Genomic DNA, 22,825 nt, shown 5'->3' on the forward strand with positions numbered 1-22,825 from the left:
ACTGTGTTTCAGGGAGTTACTGAAGCATCATCTTCAATAATATCATCAATGGAAGTCTATGAGGAGCCCGAGGTATGGATCTTGACAGTTCCATCTAACTAGATCAACTATGCGTGAATAATTGTCGTTTGAATGTTCTACACAAAGCGTTCATTCGTGTTTTGCTATTGAGATGTACGTGGGTATTGGTCCCCAAGTACATTTTGTGTTTTCAATATTATTATACATACTAATGAAAGTTCTATGTTTCAGGGAGTCGATGGAGCGTCAGTGCGTGATGGATGTGCTTATCATGAAAATATAGTCGTTGCAGCGCAAGAGGAAGTGGAGACATGCACACACGAGTCGGAGCAACAGCGTCCCGATGTTGAAGTTCGAGGCAAGAAAGTTTCAAAGAAAAGAAAGCAAAATAAGGTTAGTGTCCTGGTCACTATATTATGTTGTTTTTCACTGTTAATAGTTCAATACTGTAAGTTGTGTTTAAACTGAACATCCCTTTTCCAATCTGTCCTCTAGTTGCGAGTGGGTGTACGAACTAGATCTACACAGACAGTGAAGCGAACAAGAGATGTTGCTTGTCAAACCTTTTGGTAGGGACTTGAGACTGGAGATGCATCGTGCCAATGGGAAGAATATGAAGTGATTGACAACGGAGCTATACCACATCCAGCCATCGATAGTGAATGTCCTCCTGGTAGTTCGGATGCAGTCGGAGATCAATTCACAGAATCCACACCCGCAAAAACTAAGACCGCAAGAAAGTTGAAGAAATTGTTTTATTCACCCATCGCCGGAGAAGGAACAGATGTTGCAATGGAAGAGAATGAAGTGGACGACAATGAAACACCATCAATATCACTGAACATAGCGGAAGACGATATCAGAGATTCTACCTTTCATGTGAGTGACATGTCCTCAACGTTACAGGCCGAACCAGCTGGGATGCAGAGTGACAGTATAAGGAAAGAGGCCAAATTCATTGTATTCAATAGTTGTTTGATTGATATTATTATTCGGATGAAATGTGGGCATTCGGTTGGTGGGGAAGTATGTGGGGAGCCATTGATTAATGTGACTCGTGCAATTCGAGGCACTAACCTTAAAATACATGCCACCTGTACAAAATATCATCCTTTCTCATGGTCTGCACAACCCATGCTGGGGCAACTGCCAGTAGGCAATCTACTTTGTGCAGCGGCTGCACTTTTTAGTGGTTCAAGTTTTAAAAAGTTAGAGTCTTTCTTTCAGTTTGTGGGAATCCATTTCATTGCGAAAACTCAGTTCTACAAATAGCAAACCGATTATCTATTTCCAGCCATTAGCGAAGCTTGGAGAATGGAAAAAATGTCTATTGATAGTACATTCGCGGGCAAACGGTTCAGGCTAGCCGGTGATGGACAGTGCGACAGCCCAGGATTTTCAGCCAAGTACTGCACCTACCACTTTCAGGACATGGAAAGTAAGAAAATTGTGAGTTCGGTGGTCGTGCAGGTGTCACAAAGCACATCCTCAGTGGCCATGGAGAAAGTTGGCTTTGTAGCATCATTGCAAGAACTACAATCGCGGGGAATGGTGATCGACCTGATAGCCACGGACAGACACGTTTCAATTGCCAAGACAATGAGAGAAGAGTACAAAAATATAAATCACCAATTTGACGTTTGGCATCTTGCAAAAACAATCAATAAAAAAATGTCGGCTGCAGGTAAAAAAAAAGATATGCAAGGTATTTCACAGTGGTCCAAGTCAATCAGCAACCATCTTTGGTGGAGCTCAAAAACATGTGGAGGGTCGTTGGAAATTCTACTGGAAAAATGGTGGTCAGTAATGCTAAACTGTAGCAACGTTCACCGCTGGACCACAAACCAACATTTCCACAATTGTGAACATGGCCATTTGTCCACAGAGGAGGCACGGAAGAAGAAGTGATTGATTCCTTCATCACCCACTCACAAAGCCATTGAAAAGATTGTATTTGATAAAACTATAACAAGAGATTTGAGGGGACTCACGGAATTCTGCCACACAGGAGATTTGGAGGTGTTCCACAATATGTGCCTAAAGTACAGGCCAAAACGATTGCATTTCGGCATGGAGGGCATGATAAATCGGACTCTTCTAGCGGTCTTGGCACATAACCATAATGTTGGCCGTCAACAAAGTAGGACGACCGGAACTTTAGGGACGCTTCGCTACAATAAGGCCTTCACTAAAAGAAGTAAACAATGGGTGATCAAACCAGTGTTTGAGGATATGCAATATGAGTTTATTGAGAGACTTATTGTTGACGTCCTAGATAGGCACATAAATGGAGTTGTGAACGAACCTGTGCAGGGGACAACTGCATTGCCACCCAACATTGCCTCTGTTCCATGTCCACATAAAGCAGAGCTCATTGAGAAATACACATCACGGTTTAAATGATTGTAATTTGATTGTCTGTTCTCTCGAGTCTCCTCATGTTGCAGGCCCATTGAATATGTGTATCTATGTAATGTGTAAATTAAAGTGATTGCTCAGTGTACATGCAATGTGTCTATCCAACCTTGTTCATTTGCGCATTAAATTAAACCAAACAGTAATATAAATCATTTTTCAAAAAATATAGAATGTCTCCGTATTTATGGTTCTCTGGGGCTGCAAAGCACGCAGACAAAATGCAAAGATGGAGTGTAAATTTCAAGTCCTGTGAGATGGCCTTACACTGAATGTAGCTAACTAGGAATGTGTGCTCGTTCAAAGTGAAGGTCAGCTGCTTTGATTTTTTGCTCGGGTGCCGGAATGGCCCACGACTCAGTATAAGGTTCTATTGTTATTTGACCTTGACAGGCCGGGACCATCCCGAAAAACTTCTTTTTGGGGGTGTGGTGCAATAACGTAAGAAACGATAATGAATAAAATTTCAGAAACGATAGCCATTTAATGTTCGTTCATTAGAAGAAATAACGTCGGCATAGAAGGAGTGGTATTTCGGGGTTGCCCTACGCACAGACACAATGGAAAATGCAAATATAATGTAAGTAACTCTTTAGATGTGTTGATACCGCAATTTAATTACTATACAGTAGCTTTAAAGACGGGTTAAGTTGTACTTGTTCGTTCTATGTGGCATATTGTTTTGTACCGCGCACTATCTTGAGGAGAACCATCTCCTTTTACGGAAGCACCTCAAAACCTTCCTATTCGCTTCTGCTTTCTCTCTCCCTCTCCCCTGCTACAACTGGTCCACTGTCTGCGACCTAGGTCCTGGGCCCTTCCACTCTCCACCTGCACTGCCTCCCTGTCAACCCCTGTTGTGTATAGGCGCGTTGCAAATGCTATATTATATCATATCAGTGACGAAGTGGTCCACTGGCACTCAGGCGGCTCTGAAAAAGGCGGAGGAGAGGGGGTGGGTTACTGGAAATGACGTATAATACGCAGTTGCACTGTCCTAGCTATGAAATAATTTCCCGACCTAATATATAAAATGAATAATTTTAATAAAGATCTGATGGTGAGACTAATTTCATTTTTTATGTTTTTCAAACAGGTACATCCTTCATTATTGTATGTGTCACGAGTACCAGACACCGGCGGATGGCTTTTTCAACCGCCAGCTGCTTCTCCGCATGAACAACGTTACCACCCTGACCATTTTATGGGACGATCGCCAAGTACAAGTATGCCCTTACGCGGTACTAACGGCTAGATGCAACATACAGACCGCTGTGGTGGCCTAGTGCCTCGTTGTTGGAACAGCCATGCAATTATCAGTGCGACCGAAGAGCTTATTTTATCGTAAACCAACACCCTGTGTACTGCACACAAACATCGCTTGCCTCAAGACGAACTATTTTGGATCGAGAGCAAAGAAAAATGCAAATCGCTGAATATTCTCTAAACATTTGATGTCCAATAAATGTACTTTGCCAAATGTGCAATCTTGCCGTTTGCTTTTAAACCACAGTTTCATATTCCGAATTGTGGCGCTGTATTGTGAGATGATCTAAGACCCTGTGTACAGCAAAGGAACATCGCGTGCCTCAAAACGAACTTTTTGGAACGTGAGCAAATAAAAATGAAAATCGCTGAATATTCTCAAAACATTTGATGTCAAATAAATGTACTTTACCAAATTTACAATCTTGCGGTTTGATTTAAAAGTACAGTTTCATATTCCGAATTGTGGCGCGCTGTGTTGTGAGCTAATCTGTGTTGATTTCCGGGTTCTGTGTGGAGTCGCGTAGAAGACGCCTGGGCGCGTTTGCCTACGCAGCACAGTCACGTCACAGATAGAGGCGGGGAATATGAATGTTTTGATAAAGTCTGTTTCAGGGGCGGGGGATTTGATTTAGTGCCGCAAAAGCAGGTGAGCCAGGTCGATGGGGGGAAATGATAGGATTATCAGAAAATGGCGGCTGATTTCGAGTGCGATAATGGACGAAAAGTCGGGTAAGGTCCATAGGAAAGTTTTCTACGATCTACCGAGTTATGCTTAAAAACACATGGCCGAACCGTAGGGACAATAAAAAAAAAGTCCCGGAACTATCCTTTAACATTTTTAATACGCAGTTACATGATAAGTAAGGGGGGGTGTTGTGTGCTGCCTTGGCATAAGTAACATAAACGTAGGTAGTGAGTATAATTAGAATTTAGAAGAGTAGAATATTAGGTGAGACTCTGGAATGTAATGCCAGGGAAGTTCAGTTTAAGTACGAATAAAGATGTTGGAAGACGCATAACGGTTGGCTGGTCTATCTTTAATAACAATGAAACGGGGCCACAACACTGCCCACCCCTTGGTGAAGCCCCTGAGTACGCAGGATCATTTTGCAAGGTGCCTTGATAATGGATATCGCCAAAGAAAAATCATGAGGCCTGTGTCAACAATGTGTGCCAGCAATGCCCCCGCTTTCAGGCATGTTCTGCCCAAATCAGGTCATGAGGTGGGTCCCTCTTTCACGCTGGTTGGATCCAGAGAAAGTAAGGAGGCTGACCTCAACAATGCATGCCAGCATGTCCACTTAACAACACAGTGCAATGCTGCTCGTGCTCAAATAAAATATGAAGCCTGTCTCAATAATATATTTCAGCGCTTTCGCCCCTTTATGCTGCTAGTGCCCAAAACAGATCCTGCGGTCTATCTCAATATATGCAGGCGCTGTGCCAGTTCTGCATTATGTTGCTCCAACTGCCCACAAACTGTGCCTTTGCCCCGACACACGTACACACACACACAGACACGTGCGTACACATACATTCATAAAAACACACATGCAAACAAATACAACATTTTTTTACACAGCTTTTTTCTTGATTATGATACTGAAAGCAACGAATGCGTCATTTTTTTTTAAACTTGGCACTGGAAAACTGAGATCACCATAAACTGTCCTTAAGTTCTTACCAAGTCTTTAATATGTCTTTAAACGGTCCTAAAGTTCCTAAGGCGCCTGGAAACACGTGTGTATAGGCACCATACAAATGTCCAATAAATAAAATAAATAAATAAGTCCAAGACTTCACCCACAGAAGATTTTTGGTGATAAACCCTTTCACGTGTAGTCACTGTTTGAAAATGTTATGCATATGTGTGCCCCCCACAATATACTCATTTCACAAGAGGTGCGCCTTTTGAGAGGGAAGGATCACACTTTCATAGTTTACCATGTGCGCGGCAGCCATTAATCAAACTCCATGTTTGTGGTGCAAGCCGGTCAGATATCACAGCCCACAGGCTGGAATCCCGGCAAGGCCAACTCAGCCTTTCCTCCTTCCGAGGTCGATACATTGAGTACCATGTGGTGGGTAATGACATCAATGGTTATTACAGCGCTTTGATGCCTTAGGGTGAGCTAGCGCTGTATAAAAACTGGTATTATTATGATTGCTGGACACAAAAGAAAAGTGTGAAAAACAGGTTTTTCCTCTCAGAAGACCTAATGAGGGAGCAGCAAGGTGTTTTCTACCACCCGCAGGACCTTGCTCCCACAGAGAAACAGGCCCACTCATGCATTAGATCCAACAGCTGACTCCGCCCAAATCAGTATATGTGGATTGCAGTTTGCAGATAATTATCTCTTATGGTGTGTATTCTGACAAATTAAATGAGAACCAAGCCCAGTGTACCATAAGTGCTCAGAAGTATTACATGCATGAACCAGTCTTGCGGGCTAATGTTTCAAACATCTCTGGTAATTCTTATCTTCCCAAAATGCTCTTTGATTTTATTCAAAACAGCAATAACCCACCTTGCTGCTGTTATAGGTGATGTATTTACAGAATGAGCTGACTTCTTTGTATACTCAGTAATACAGTGCAACTTATTTGCAAAGCAATCGAGAGAAAGATGTATTTGCAACGTGGAGACTGAATGCAGACAAGAGCGCTTGCAACAGTCAGAGGAAACACAATATTGACTGGTGGCACGGTAAGGAAATTTGGGTGAGACCTTTAAGTCGTTAGGATCTCATGTCTTTTTAAACCTGATTTATGCACCGATAGACCTTATTTTTACGTACAGCTCAATGTAAAAACTTTGCAACAGGGATCCCCACTGTGTAGCTCGTGACCAGCACCCTACAACATTTCTTAAGAGGTGCTCTGGACCCTGGTGTGGAGGCCAAGAAGAAAAAGGGTTTTAAAAAGATGAGGCTGCAATAGCAGTGTATCTTGAGCCAGGACTGGGTGCCAATGTTAGCCAACCAGCCAGCTCTAGTTGCATTTGTGTACATGCAAGATTCGAGTTTGTTGCCACGGTGCAAATTATTTGTCAGGATTGTTCCTTACTTATTTATGTCCTTGTTCAGAAATTCAGATTGCTTTCCATTCTTGCGTCCGTAGTCTGGAACGCATCCTTGTGCCACCAGGCTGCTTTCTGTCATCATGTCAGTGGCCCGCATCCTCGTGCCACCAGGCGGCCTTTCATCCTCGTGTCAGTAGCCTGGCCCGCATCCTTGTGCCACCAGGCGGCCTTTCATCCTCGTGTCAGTAGCCTGGAACCCATCTGTGTGCCACCAGGCTACTTTCCATCCTCGCGTCAGTAGCCTGGCCCGCATCCTCGTGCCACCAGACGGCCTTTCATCCTCGCGTCAGTAGCCTGGACCGCATCCGCGTGCCACCAGGCTGCTTTCCATCCTTGCGTCAGTAGCCTGGCCCGTATCCTTGTGCCACCAGGCTGTCTTCCATCCTCACGTCAGTAGTCTGGCCCGCATCCTCGTACCACCTTCCATCCTCTTGCCAGTAGCCTTGCCCGTATCCTCGTGCCACCAGGCTGCCTTCCATCCTCACGGTTGTCAGGTTGGCCTATGCTCTTTGCTGGTGTAGTGGATTATTCCATACCCTTGCCTTTCTCTTTCTCCCATCATGTTGAGATGATAATGTACAGGTATAGCTTTTTAAGGCTTTTATTTTTGCCTTTTATAGATTGCTTTATTGTCCTATTTCTGTTATTAATATTTTTCTTTTTTCTTTACGGATTGGAGAATCTTTATAAGTATACAGCTTTTCTGTTACATCCCCAACTTTGCCTTTATGTGTCAAAACAGATTTTTCTCGAGGTGGCAGCCGGGCAGGCGATGACGACTGTCTCATGGGTCCTAGAATAATGGCAGACTGAGGAGAGAGCTAAATGTTTTTTCTCACACCAAGAGAGTTATGGGCTCTCTCTCTAGGTAATAACAGAGGATGTATACTTAAAGGAAACAGAATTCACCCAGATTGAGGGGTCAGCAAAATCATTTTGGATTCACCCCAAGACAGAGGGTAATCATTAGTTCATGTCTAGTAGGTACATAGCTTCTAAATTCCCTGAGTCTAAGAGATAACCTTGCAATCAAGGAACAGTCAGTGAGGCAGTGATGAGAGTAGGCTGGAGCACTGTAAAACCCCTGTTTAGCCAGCAGGAGGCGTTATGCCTCGAGCTCAGTGGTCAAAGTGGGTGGAAGTGGCCGGGAGTGGTGCTCCTGTGCTTCTTTTTATTAGGTTTCACCATTCCTATACTTTTATTTTAAAAAGAAAATATTCCGGAAACTTGCACTTCAGTGCACTGCGTCAGAGGTACGGCTTCTAATTGTTTTTTGTGAGCCAAGAACCGTTCTTGAAACAGCGTTTGCCTTTTGCGGTCAGGGCTGGACTGTCCCACCGGGACATCCCACGGTAGGCCTCTGTGGATAGGGCCCAGGGCTGGACTGGGAACCAAAAGTGGCCCTGGACATTTTTTTCAAAGTGGCCCCATATTTTGCCAAAGCAGTGAGCACAGCGTGTGAGCCCAACCCTTCTATGAGGAGATTGCGAGTATCCCCTAAGAAGATGTTGAATAGAATGTGTTCAAATTAGTGAATTTAAACCATGTTCAAATCATATATGGATTTAAAAAAATCATTTTTTAAATAAGTTCATGATCTCGCAAAGTAGTTCTTCAATGGACTAGATGGTTGGCATTAGTGGTGGCTGCTATCATAGGGCGGAAGGGCGCCACCCCCCCCTCCCACCAGGACCGCCACCAGTGACTCAGTGTGTTAAACAGATTCAGAAGATGTTAAAGTTCTTCTGAATCTGTAGCAGCGCAGGGGCGCTGTGGAGACAACCTTCTATTGTCGCAACCGGGCCAGCCCATGAATAGGATTCCTATTCATGGGCCGGCTGCAACAGCGGGCGCGTCCCGTTTTACATTGCTCTTGCCCATAGTAAAGTGTGTATAGCTCGTAGCCATCTCTGTGTATCTATCTTTCTATCTATCCATCTTTTTCTGTATACCTCTTGTGCCTATGTGGAGTAAACATGGGCATTTTCTGTCAGTACGTTTATATCGTAAGCTCACCTGCAGTTTGAGCTACATGCTGTGACAGATTCACTCATAAGGGGCTAGCAGAGTGAGACAGGGGAACTGAGAGGGTACCTTCCCCATGTCCCATTGTGATACATGTGTGATCATCCAGCCTCCCAACCTCAGAACCTGCAGCGAGAATGATAAAGGAGGTAGGGAAGGAATCTCTAGAGCGTAAGGGGTGGAATTTACAGAGGGCAAAAACACATAATGGAGGGAGTGATTCCTGGCATGGTCATTCATTGAATCATTAGCCTTTCATCCTTCTGAGGTCGATAATGGAGTACCACTCTGTGGAATAATAATGTCTTCTGTTATTTCAGCGCTCTGCGACCTATGGGTGTGTAGCACTATATAAGAAATGTATTATTATTACTATTATGTTGAGGCTTGATTAAAGTGAGCTGCAAGAGTTCCCATGAGGAGGTGTTTTGGGCGGGGAAGGACAGCAACTGGGTGGAAATGGCCATAGGGATTACCATGGCCATAGGCAGTCAATGGGTGGGTAAATAACCATAACATTTAAGTTGTTCTGTTCTGTTTTTGTTTTATAAATAAGGCAACACATTTCGGTGGGGTGGAGGGGCTAATCCTTCAAATGTAGGGAGGGTAACTTCAGGGACTTTGGGGATAGGAAAAACTCAGTGGTATGGGGGCATCTAAGTTCTTTACCCATTGTAATGAGACTTTTCTGGTGCAGCTTCAATGTTACAAGCAGTTAACTCCCTAATTCACGTCTGAAACCATTTTAATACTACTCTGAGCCTATGTTGCCCTTTCTCAGACCAGTCTCTGTACACCATAGTACCAGCTATTCTCAATACAAGCTGCTGTAAAATACACCATCACACTTGCACAGATAAGAATAATTTACCACCATTAGTATATTAAACCTAATGCTTTTTGTCATATTTCAGTGGGTTTTTTGGACAGTAAATTGCACATTTTGGAGGCCATGTTTCAAATAATTCCACCCCTAGAGTGGTGAAGGCTTGCGCACTGCGCGCGCATGCTCACAAATTGCCCCGGGGAAATTTACGCCCCACCAGGTTTCAAACTCACCAGCCGCCACTGGTTGGCATATACCCAGGAGTAGCAAGTCCTAAGCGGTCTCCAGCTATTCTCTGAAGAGCAGGATCTTGAGTCCTGTGTTGAAATGCAGGCGCATTGAAGCCCTCAGTATGCTGTTCCAGTAGGCCGGGGGCGGGCACAGCAATAGAAGGCCTGTCTCCTGGTCTAATCTCGAATCGTGCAATGGTCTAGCATTACACCTGAGGCACGAGTAGACATGTTTACAGGCAATGGTTGCCTTATGTGTCATGCAGGCAGTTTTGATGAATGTCCAGGATGGCTGGGAAGTCTCCTGTGTGATTAATGCATGCAGCAAAAACAGCACAGATGTCTGAATGGCACACACCCCCATGTCTCATTAGTACACTCTTTGACCACTTGCGTTCACTGAATACAGACAAGTCTTGCATTCAATACTACACAGACATGGCTTTGCGCACGGCAGTGTATATTCGAATGGTACACATTGGACACGACTGGAGGACCCCCACTGTGTGAACCATATACTCATACATTGAACTGTACATGTCCAGATTATACAGAGCATAGCACGAGTATGCGCTCAACAAAATCTTTGCATGCATCTGAGCTCCCCAAACAGTGCATTGCTACAGAACATGCAGTGTGTACCATGTGCATGCACTGACATGTTACTCCATGTCTGAGTGAAGGAATATGCGTGTCATTTAACACAGGCTGCATACTTGATTGGGACACTCGTTACAAGGACCCAGGCCATGTGCTGCATGTGCTATCATGCCATGACATGCCACAATCAAGGGCCCAGCTGAAGGCTGTGATGTGTGCTTCCTCGAGTCATATGGATATGCTCTGTCATGAGACCACATCACACACTCAGCTCAATTCACTAAAAAGAATACTGTTGCTTAGTCATGCTGAGGTTTTCTACTAAGCAGAAGCACCGGCTTATGTTAATGCAACATAACATTCCCAGTTCTAGGGACGTCGAGGTTACAATGCAAATCCTAAAAAGGATAATGATTTGTTATTTATATGGCGCTTTCGCCAAAGAACATATTTACACACAATCATCATAGAAACTGAAGTTGGTACTCATTTATGGACCTCAGATGAAAGGCTGAGCTGGCCTTGCCGGGATTTGAACCTGCGGCCTGCAGATCGCACATAGATCACAGCAGCAAGCTCTCAACCCACTGAGCTATCTTCGGGTTAAAACAAGCCAATGATAGGATGAGGTTCAGGGAAGGAAGTCAGGCCCTCCAGTCAACGTGCATAATAGGATAGCCCGCTTGCTAAGGTCGTTGGGGGATAAATAAAAAAGCCAATCACTGCGGGGAGTATATCATATGCGACTGGCAACATGAGCCAATCACTGCCCCAAAGCCAGTCACCTGATGTCAGTATCTCTGTCCCTCCATGCACCAAACCCAGCCAAATAGTCACACCAGGAACCTCACAGTGGCGTCTGAGCCTCTCAGTGCACAAAAAACAAACCAAACGCGATGGCAAGTCCTTGGTATAAATTGCTCGAAAACATGGGAAGAAGATCCAGCTCGCATATAGGCATAATTATAGCCAAAAACAGCAGCAACAAAGCAATGTCTTCTGCAAAGCATACAAATTAGAAGTGCTTACATTTTGGTCAAAGCGCTATAGACAGAAGTAATTAGCTTAAACACCAGAGAATCTCACTGCAGCAAACAGTTGAGTGAATGACGGAACGTCGCATTGCATCAAGCCTAGCCTTGCCATAATAAAGGAATGTCCAATATTCCCCTGCACCAATCATAGCCACATGGATCAATTTCTGGGCCTCTCGTTGAACTACCCACTCAGAAGTACAGGTGCGACATTCCCGTAAGGTGCTGCAGTGAAACATAAAAAGTATGAGAACAGGAGCCAAATCACTCGGCGACCAACTATGAAAGAGCTACTGTAGATTAACGGAGTACAGACAGTAGAGGGATGTCAAAGCGTAACAAGGGGAGGCACGGCTGCTAAGCATGGGCTTGGGAATGGGGTTTCTGGCGGAGGCTTATCGGAGCCCTGTGAGAAGCCGGAACTGTGTGTCGGTATGTTCTACAAGAAAGGTGGTACAAACAGTGTGCTTGGGGCTCAAATGGAGCCCTTCATTTGTAAGGGTGGTGAAGTGTGTAACGGGGTTGCACTTGCCACTGGAGCAGTATCCTGGGATGCCAGCGGGCTGTAGTCGAATTTATAAGATATGGGGAAATGGGTAAGAGGGAGTCCAGGTTTCCCGAAACGTAAGGCAGTCCACAATGGTGGGCGCCATTAGTCGGTAACTGGCACTTTATCATGTAATTTACAAGGAACAGCAACTAAATACGACTGTGACAGCAGGGCTAAGACAGGCAGTATAGCCTGCTGTGCTATGACGCTGGGAGAGGGCAAAGCCCAGAATGCAATTGGCCGGACCTGCACCAGGGCATGCATGGTGCAGGAAGAAGGGGACATAACATCTTGGGACCTGCTTACCGAAATCACGCCATTGCGAAGAAGGCCTCGCCGCCGCTGCCCTGGCAGTGGCACCGGACACCAAACACTTCTTTGCCCGCACTGTCGGCCCGGCTGCAGCAGCCTGCCCTGCACCCGACCTGTGTGCTGTGATGCAATGTGTGTGCAGGGGCAGGCAGGGCACGTGCGGTTTCGGTTTCCTGGTGCCATCGCACGCAGCCCTCATGCGCAGGCGTGCAGGCGCACAGCCCAGCCCTGGAAAGAAAAAAGAAATGCGCAGGCAGCGCCAGCGTCAGCGTGCTGCGGGTGGTGGCAGACGGCAGGCAGCCAATTCATGCAAACCACCCAGGTGGATTCACGCGACGCACATATCCATATCCTTCCACGTCAAAGAGGCCCTATCCACAGAGGCCTACCGGGGGATGTCCCGGTGTCCCGGTGGACAGTGCGGGCAAAGAAGTGTTTGTGTCCGATGCCACTGCCAGGGCAGCGGCGGCGAGGCCTTCTTCGCAATGGCGTGATTTCGGTAAGCAGGTCCCAAGATGTTATGTCCCCTTCTTCCTGCACCATGCATGCCCTGGTGCAGGTCCGGCCAATTGCATTCTGGGCTTTGCCCTCTCCCGGCGTCATAGCACAGCAGGCTATACTGCCTGTCTTAGCCCTGCTGTCACAGTCGTATTTAGTTGCTGTTCCTTGTAAATTACATGATAAAGTGCCAGTTACCGACTAATGGCGCCCACCATTGAGGACTGCCTTACGTTTCGGAAACCTGGACTCCCTCTTACCCATTTCCCCATATCTTATAAATTCGACTACAGCCCGCTGGCATCCCAGGATACTGCTCCAGTGGCAAGTGCAACCCCGTTACACACTTCACCACCCTTACAAATGAAGGGCTCCATTTGAGCCCCAAGCACACTGTTTGTACCACCTTTCTTGTAGAACATACCGACACACAGTTCCGGCTTCTCACAGGGCTCCGATAAGTCTCCGCCAGAAACCCCATTCCCAAGCCCATGCTTAGCAGCTGTGCCTCCCCTTGTTACGCTTTGACATCCCTCTACTGTCTGTACTCCGTTAATCTACAGTAGCTCTTTCATAGTTGGTCGCCGAGTGATTTGCCTCCTGTTCTCATACTTTTTATGTTTCACTGCAGCACCTTACGGGAATGTCGCACCTGTACTTCTGAGTGGGTAGTTCAACGAGAGGCCCAGAAATTGATCCATGTGGCTATGATTGGTGCAGGGGAATATTGGACATTCCTTTATTATGGCAAGGCTAGGCTTGATGCAATGCGACGTTCCGTCATTCACTCAACTGTTTGCTGCAGTGAGATTCTCTGGTGTTTAAGCTAATTACTTCTGTCTATAGCGCTTTGACCAAAATGTAAGCACTTCTAATTTGTATGCTTTGCAGAAGACATTGCTTTGTTGCTGCTGTTTTTGGCTATAATTATGCCTATATGCGAGCTGGATCTTGTTCCCATGTTTTCGAGCAATTTATACCAAAGACTTGCCATCGCGTTTGGTTTGTTTTTTGTGCACTGAGAGGCTCAGACGCCACTGTGAGGTTCCTGGTGTGACTATTTGGCTGGGTTTGGTGCATGGAGGGACAGAGATACTGACACCAGGTGACTGGCTTTGGGGCAGTGATTGGCTCATGTTGCCAGTCGCATATGATATACTCCCCGCAGTGATTGGCTTTTTTATTTATCCCCCAACGACCTTAGCAAGCGGGCTACCCTATTATGCACGTTGACTGGAGGGCCTGACTTCCTTCCCTGAACCTCATCCTATCATTGGCTTGTTTTAACCCGAAGATAGCTCAGTGGGTTGAGAGCTTGCTGCTGTGATCTATGTGCGATCTGCAGGCCGCAGGTTCAAATCCCGGCAAGGCAAGCTCAGCCTTTCATCTGAGGTCCATAAATGAGTACCAACTTCAGTTTCTATGATGATTGTGTGTAAATATGTTCTTTGGCGAAAGCGCCATATAAATAAAAAATCATTATCCTTTTTAGGATTTGCATTGTAACCTCGACGTCCCTAGAACTGGGAATGTTATGTTGCATTAACATAAGCCGGTGCTTCTGCTTAGTAGAAAACCTCAGCATGACTAAGCAACAGTATTCTTTTTAGTGAATTGAGCTGAGTGTGTGATGTGGTCTCATGACAGAGCATATCCATATGACTCGAGGAAGCACACATCACAGCCTTCAGCTGGGCCCTTGTTTGTGGCATGTCATGGCATGATAGCACATGCAGCACATGGCCTGGGTCCTTGTAAAGAGTGTCCCAATCAAGTATGCAGCCTGTGTTAAATGACACGCATATTCCTTCACTCAGACATGGAGTAACATGTCAGTGCATGCACATGGTACACACTGCATGTTCTGTAGCAATGCACTGTTTGGGGAGCTCAGATGCATGCAAAGTTTTTGTTGAGCGCATACTCGTGCTATGCTCTGTATAATCTGGACATGTACAGTTCAATGTATGAGTATATGGTTCACACAGTGGGGGTCCTCCAGTCGTGTCCAATGTGTACCATTCGAATATACACTGCCGTGCGCAAAGCCATGTCTGTGTAGTATTGAATGCAAGACTTGTCTGTATTCAGTGAACGCAAGTGGTCAAAGAGTGTACTAATGAGACATGGGGGTGTGTGCCATTCAGACATCTGTGCTGTTTTTGCTGCATGCATTAATCACACAGGAGACTTCCCAGCCATCCTGGACATTCATCAAAACTGCCTGCATGACACATAAGGCAACCATTGCCTGTAAACATGTCTACTCGTGCCTCAGGTGTAATGCTAGACCATTGCACGATTCGAGATTAGACCAGGAGACAGGCCTTCTATTGCTGTGCCCGCCCCCGGCCTACTGGAACACCATACTGAGGGCTTCAATGCGCCTGCATTTCAACACAGGACTCAAGATCCTGCTCTTCAGAGAATAGCTGGAGACCGCTTAGGACTTGCTACTCCTGGGTATATGCCAACCAGTGGCGGCTGGTGAGTTTGAAACCTGGTGGGGCGTAAATTTCCCCGGGGCAATTTGTGAGCATGCGCGCGCAGTGCGCAAGCCTTCACCACTCTAGGGGTGGAATTATTTGAAACATGGCCTCCAAAATGTGCAATTTACTGTCCAAAAAACCCACTGAAATATGACAAAAAGCATTAGGTTTAATATACTAATGGTGGTAAATTATTCTTATCTGTGCAAGTGTGATGGTGTATTTTACAGCAGCTTGTATTGAGAATAGCTGGTACTATGGTGTACAGAGACTGGTCTGAGAAAGGGCAACATAGGCTCAGAGTAGTATTAAAATGGTTTCAGACGTGAATTAGGGAGTTAACTGCTTGTAACATTGAAGCTGCACCAGAAAAGTCTCATTACAATGGGTAAAGAACTTAGATGCCCCCATACCACTGAGTTTTTCCTATCCCCAAAGTCCCTGAAGTTACCCTCCCTACATTTGAAGGATTAGCCCCTCCACCCCACCGAAATGTGTTGCCTTATTTATAAAACAAAAACAGAACAGAACAACTTAAATGTTATGGTTATTTACCCACCCATTGACTGCCTATGGCCATGGTAATCCCTATGGCCATTCCCACCCAGTTGCTGTCCTTCCCCGCCCAAAACACCTCCTCATGGGAACTCTTGCAGCTCACTTTAATCAAGCCTCAACATAATAGTAATAATAATACATTTCTTATATAGTGCTACACACCCATAGGTCGCAGAGCGCTGAAATAACAGAAGACATTATTATTCCACAGAGTGGTACTCCATTATCGACCTCAGAAGGATGAAAGGCTAATGATTCAATGAATGACCATGCCAGGAATCACTCCCTCCATTATGTGTTTTTGCCCTCTGTAAATTCCACCCCTTACGCTCTAGAGATTCCTTCCCTACCTCCTTTATCATTCTCGCTGCAGGTTCTGAGGTTGGGAGGCTGGATGATCACACATGTATCACAATGGGACATGGGGAAGGTATCCTCTCAGTTCCCCTGTCTCACTCTGCTAGCCCCTTATGAGTGAATCTGTCACAGCATGTAGCTCAAACTGCAGGTGAGCTTACGATATAAACGTACTGACAGAAAATGCCCATGTTTACTCCACATAGGCACAAGAGGTATACAGAAAAAGATGGATAGATAGAAAGATAGATACACAGAGATGGCTACGAGCTATACACACTTTACTATGGGCAAGAGCAATGTAAAACGGGACGCGCCCGCTGTTGCAGCCGGCCCATGAATAGGAATCCTATTCATGGGCTGGCCCGGTTGCGACAATAGAAGGTTGTCTCCACAGCGCCCCTGCGCTGCTACAGATTCAGAAGAACTTTAACATCTTCTGAATCTGTTTAACACACTGAGTCACTGGTGGCGGTCCTGGTGGGGGGGGGGGTGGCGCCCTTCCGCCCCATGATAGCAGCCGCCACTAATGCCAACCATCTAGTCCATTGAAGAACTACTTTGCGAGATCATGAACTTATTTAAAAAATGATTTTTTTAAATCCATATATGATTTGAACATGGTTTAAATTCACTAATTTGAACACATTCTATTCAACATCTTCTTAGGGGATACTCGCAATCTCCTCATAGAAGGGTTGGGCTCACACGCTGTGCTCACTGCTTTGGCAAAATATGGGGCCACTTTGAAAAAAATGTCCAGGGCCACTTTTGGTTCCCAGTCCAGCCCTGTTTGCGGTCCCCCCCATTTGAACCTGGGGGCTGCTCACATCACAGAGAGCTATGATTCAACTTGCTCTTATTTTTTCGGTGCCCTGCTCGGGACAGAGCCCATTTCCAAGCCCCATCACAGCCCTGCTCCAGCAGTAATCATGATTTTTCTTTTGCATTTAAGAAACTTAACGTTAAAATGCTGCAGGCACAGCTGTACGTGCAGTTAATGGGTCAGTGGGGAGAGGTTTTAATCTTTGCATACCCATTAAGAAGTGCGAATGGTGAGTGATTAAAAAGGGCCTGGTGTGTAAAGCTGCATTCTTTGGGGAACAATGAATTTAGGTAATGGGGGACGTTTAAAATGCATTTTGCATTTTCTTTCTCTGTGTTTTTTTTCAGCCTTTGCACAGTGGTGTGGGTAGATTGGAGGAAAGGCGAGACCCAGGTATGGGGTTTGTATTGCACTTGGGAGAAGGCAATTGTGTTTGTGGGGAGCAGGTGCGGGCAAGCAAGCAACAAAGTTCCACTACTTCTTTTCGTACACTTCGATCACTGCTGGAGCTGTGCTTTGTTGATAGTTAGTTGGTCTTGGATTAGGACATATGGCAAAATGCTCCCCTAGATTAGAACATCCAAAATAAAACTGATTGGGCCACTAGCCCTGGACCAAAGGCCTGTAAGGTAATCAAACCGAAAAAAGCCAGGCAATTCCACTTTTCTTAGAATTATTTTTAAAGCTACCCAATTTAGCTGAACTTGCCCTCCAACCACCACTAGATTTCCCTTGTGGAGTGACGTGTTTGGGTCCTAAAGACAGTGGGAACAAAGGGATTGATACCCCCACTGAAACCAGTCAACCACATATTTACGGAATGCCTGTACACTAACCAGACATACTGGTGAACTACTTATGTTGTTTTTAAACCCCACACATGAGCAGATAAGTAGGGAGTAATACATTGGACTTAACTCCCATCTGTGCTCCTTGTTCCAGAATCTCCGGATTTTAGTATAGTGTGGGATCCTCTACATACCTATTTTGATGCACCCATTCGAGACTCTGGTCTATAACTGGTCAGGGCCAGTCTCTCCTATCTGTCCCCTAACCGTAGGGCTAGTCAGCTCACGAGGGACATCTAGTGGTGGTTGGATGGCAAGTTCAGCTAAATTGGATAGCTTTAAAAAGAATCCTAAGCAAAGTAGTATCCCTAGATTGGACCCTTATATTTGTATGGTACTTGTTTGGCTCTCCATCCATCGTAACACTGTTAAAACGGAGCTATCCACTCATGAACCAATGTATCCCATCCTCAAACCTATCCAGATTTTTCTTCAAAATCCACCTGTGTATTGTCTTCTGTCAGGGTATCGAAGCTACCTGGGCCAACTCATTGTTGAAAAAAAAATATTCCTTCTATATAGCTTTCACGTCACGGCAGGGAGCAGGCATGAACTTTAACAGTCCACCAGCCCGAGATTTGGTAGGTCCAAGCGAAGCCTCACCTCTCCTCGGCCTATGGGCCTTTAAAGCCAATGTTTGCCCCTCACCAGGGTCGTGAATGCTATTTTCAATGGGATTTACCAGTGTGCGGATAGTTTTATTTTTTTTTCTTCCGACAGGAGATCAGCTCAGCGCAAGCCCATCTACTGCCAGAGTAAAGAAAATGCCAGACGGGAGGATATCAGAGACGTCCTGAAGTTAAGTGGGGGGGGGCTAGGAAGGGGAATCGGGTAATTTGTGGGTGTGGGGAGGCAAAAGGGAGAGGCTCCCTGCTGCCTCCCCAAATTAGAAAAAAAAAGAGAAATCGAAGCACCACCCAGGGAAGGGCCTCGGTTGGCTGGAACAGCAGGCGCAGATTGTGTATTCTCGCCCGCTGTTCTAGCCACCTGATTGGTTGGCTCACCCTTCCCAGGTGAGAATATAATTTATATGTATTATCTTTAGAACTCTTTAGAGTTTTGATCCCTGTCATAATATTCAGGGCTAAGACTCAGAATCCGTGGAGAGAAAACAGGGGTCTAAAATGTACTACCCTGTGGGGCCACGTTCAAGAACTATGCTGCAGAAACTTCTAGGTCTAAAAATCAAAGGGCCACAGTCGTCTAGAAGAATGACAAAGATGAGTTGAAGGATTCTTTGGTTTGGTTCCTAACTATTGGATTAGGTTTTGTAAATAAACCAGCATTTTTTTCGGAACCTAGCAGTGAAAAAAGATGATTGGCTTCCCACCCTTAAATTGTTCCTCAAAAACAACAAAACCCTGGCAGGCTTCACACAAACGGTTGCAAATTGAACGTATATAGCACTACCTAATTTCTGAAGGAAAGGAGAATGGATGAGAAAAGCATCTTTGTCTTTATTGCAGAAAGTTGCTGTAGTTTGTATGGGTTTGACCACACAGATCTAGTAAGTGGGGAAATACAAGGAATCAAGCATTATTGAGACCACTGACCTAAGTCTAACATTTAAAGGATCTAATTTGTTGTCAAATGCCATACATGCCACACACGGAGCAGTGCCTCATAAAACTTTTCAGGTGCCTCTACATATCCAGAACTATGATCCCATTTCCATATCCATCATGTTGACTTAGCATTGGACAAGCAGCCCAGTGGGTTGTATGCTAATTGACCTTTTCACAATTGACCTGCGGAGAATTGACCTCAGGAGAATTTCCCTAATTTAGAAGGTCAATTAGGACATATTTGCAGGGGGAAACCCTCTACCCAATCCAAAACTCCCTGAAACCACCACCCAATCCCCTTATATTATTTATAATACAAAACCAACCCACTACATATATAAAATAACAAAAATAATATAAAGGTCAATTGTGCAGAAGGTCAATTAGGACCACTATAATTAGGTCAATTGTGCAAAAGGTCAATTGTAAAAGGTCAATTTGGGTAATACCGCCAAATGCACTCCAAGTGTCAGTCGGTTCTGTGTTGACCTCTGATTCCATTACAATGTAAACCATTGATGTAGATATTTAATAACAAGTGATTAGAAAACATCATACGTGACATACTTGGTGCTCCATATTTTGGCATAATTTTCAGAATGCGTTGGTTGGCAGTTTATATTCCCTCCATCAATTTGGAATACATGACTGTTATCTTGATCTCAGAATTCTCCAGGGGAACCTTCTACAAAGACACACACTGTATTGTGGATCAATCGTTTACTGCATGTCAAGTTGTAATAGCTTGTAGGCATCTTGTGAATGTGACTGCTGCCGCTGCTATACTTATCAAATACAACAACAATCGTGATGTCTAGCAAAATGGTGGCAAAGGGCATACTTCAACATCACGGTGATGGCACACCATTGACTTTATCTCTGGAGCACGGATTCCGTGCAGTCACATATAAGCTCTCATTGAACAGGAAGATGCCCATCTTAGTGAATAGTCAGGCAAGAGCCTTCACATTGGTTTCATCCATCCCTCTGTCACCTGCTGTCTCACCACTCTTCTTTGTGCTAGCAAAGGACAGTGAGCTTAGACCATGCATAGATGGCCGTGCCATCAAAAGCCATCACCATTAAAACCATTAAAAACAAGCATTGGCAAAGCCAACTGTTTTGGCCTGTGTGTAGGCATGGGATAGGCAGCTGCCAGATACTGCTATATCATACTACCTGACCATGAGATAGTAACAGCTGGAAGAGGGTGTGAATACCGTGGCATATGATATCAGTGCTTGGAAAATGCCTATCTAATACCAACAGACAAGCCAAAAGTGATGTGTTTGCCAATGCTTTTTTTAACAGGTTTTCAGTGCAAGAAACAGATGTGAGGATGCACATCGTGTAAATACACACATGGTTGAAATCATACTTGGTTATGATGCTTTTATTGCACCAGAAGATCATTCAAAGTTGCAATCAACCCAATACTTCTCAGTGGACTGCTTCAAAAATAAACTGGCATGATTGACATGGCACACATTTTACTAGAGCTAATACTAGAGCTAATACAAAGAGATTCGAGGAAGGTGTGTTTTGGGTGCGGGTGGGCAGGTAGTGGGTGGAAACAGCCATAGGGTTAAGCATGGCCATGGTTGTCAATAGGTGGGTTAAATGTCAAACAACATCCACAATCTATGTGTCCCACCTCACATCCCATTTCCTTCTTATCTGTACTCCGATGCAATAGTTTCAGCCTATAGGTGTAATAGTTAAAACGAATCAATACTCTTTGCCACTTAATTCCGTCCTGTGACAAATGTAAAAGAGCACTCAGGGTGAAATACGGGCTGCATGAATATCTTGTAATACACATTTGGCGCTGTAATGTACCTTCTACTTTTCAGCACACCTCGGCCATTTCTTTCATTAAAATGCAAACTGGTTCTTACGGGTTTATTTGCATGATATCCTGAAGTATTCAACCACATTGGAAAAACATAGTGAAAACATGTGTAATGTCTTACAGGTTCCCTGTGGAAATGATATGTACCATAAAATTGAAACATGTATATGTTATTCTTCCTTTATAGATTTTTCTGGGGACATATGCTTTGCATTGACGGTGATAGCTATATTGAAACCATACAATACTGGTCAATACCACAGAATGTCAAGGGGGCCAAAATCTTCAAGTATTCAACATTGTTCACCAGCGGTTAATCAATGTTTTGCAGTAAAAAAATAATCATTTTTCTGGGCTACAGAAGTGCAATGGAAATGATTACTTGAAAGAAGATTTCATTACCACTCCTGTTCTATAATACCCTAATCTAGTGATGCCATCAGTGATGTCATCTGTGATGCCACCATTGTGGTCATAGGCTGCGCAACAGGGGGCACGAAGTGAAGGTGGCTTTATTTGAATTTCAGTAAATTCTCACCTTAACGTCCCTGCTACTAAAGTTTCTTCCTTGAAATTCAAGGTTTTTTTTGTTCCATAGATTTTAGAACACTGCCAGAACACTACCAGACCGCTAACCATGGCCTTTAGCCGCTACACTGTCCATTTTAAAACACTACCAAACCGCTAGCCATGACTTTTGGCCATGGCCGGTGGGCATGACCGAAAACTACCAGACCACTAGCCATGGCCTTTAGCCGTGCCCACTGTCCATTTTAAAACACTACAGACCACTAGCCATCACTTTCGACCATGGACGTTGGGCATGGCCGAGCACTACCAAACACTAGCCATGGCCTTTGGCCATGGCTGGTGGGCACGGCCACTCTTTATTTTAAAACACTTGCAATCCATCGCACAAAGAGGTTCATCAATCACAAACTGGTTTTGACCTATATTGACAGTGGTATTGTTATGTATAAATGATTGCAGGCTTTGAGAACTCACAATGTTTTATGCAATGCACAGTGAGATTAAATGATTTGCCATGGACAACACAATTTGGTTCAGCAGCGAGGCAAAAGCCCCTTGTTTTATGGCCATTCTTTTGGTGACTGTTGTGATATATCTCACAACCGCAATTAACCACATTTAAGCATCACGGTAAACGGAAAAAATGACTGGCTGCATGAATAACATATGCCCATGTATTTTTGCCCCCATAGCGAAAATCAAAGGGTGTCACCCATGAATAGATGCACAGTAAGTGAACATATATCTTAAAGTGAAATATTCAAATGTAGTTCAATTAACCTTCCCCTTAGACAAAAGGGCACAAGACAAAATAGGACTGGATTTTTTTAAAAGTAATAAACACGAGAAAAATAACCTGAGAGAGGAAAGGTTCCAATAAATATGCTGGCAAAGTGTTAAAGGTGCTCACCTTTTAAACCCAGAAATCTGTTGTGAA

The 22,825-nt window shown here is 44.7% G+C and overlaps 1 protein-coding gene and 1 long non-coding RNA gene across 4 annotated transcripts in view; one reads left to right on the forward strand and one right to left on the reverse strand.

Annotated features, from left to right (window-relative positions):
* Positions 1-22,825, reverse strand: part of LOC138531671 (uncharacterized) — a 236,476-nt gene that overhangs the window by 205,550 nt on the left and 8,101 nt on the right. The gene's annotated exons all lie outside the window — the stretch shown is intronic.
* The window catches only part of LOC138531707 (uncharacterized), a 60,069-nt gene continuing 49,966 nt past the window's right edge, over positions 12,723-22,825 (forward strand). The window contains exon 1 of the long non-coding RNA XR_011284855.1: positions 12,723-12,863. This is a non-coding gene — a long non-coding RNA (uncharacterized lncRNA). The remainder of the gene's footprint in view (positions 12,864-22,825) is intronic.

The sequence above is a fragment of the Ambystoma mexicanum genome, chromosome 1q (assembly GCF_040938575.1).
Source record: "Ambystoma mexicanum isolate Mex_15411 chromosome 1q, UKY_AmexF1_1, whole genome shotgun sequence".
Lineage (NCBI taxonomy): Eukaryota > Metazoa > Chordata > Amphibia > Caudata > Ambystomatidae > Ambystoma > Ambystoma mexicanum.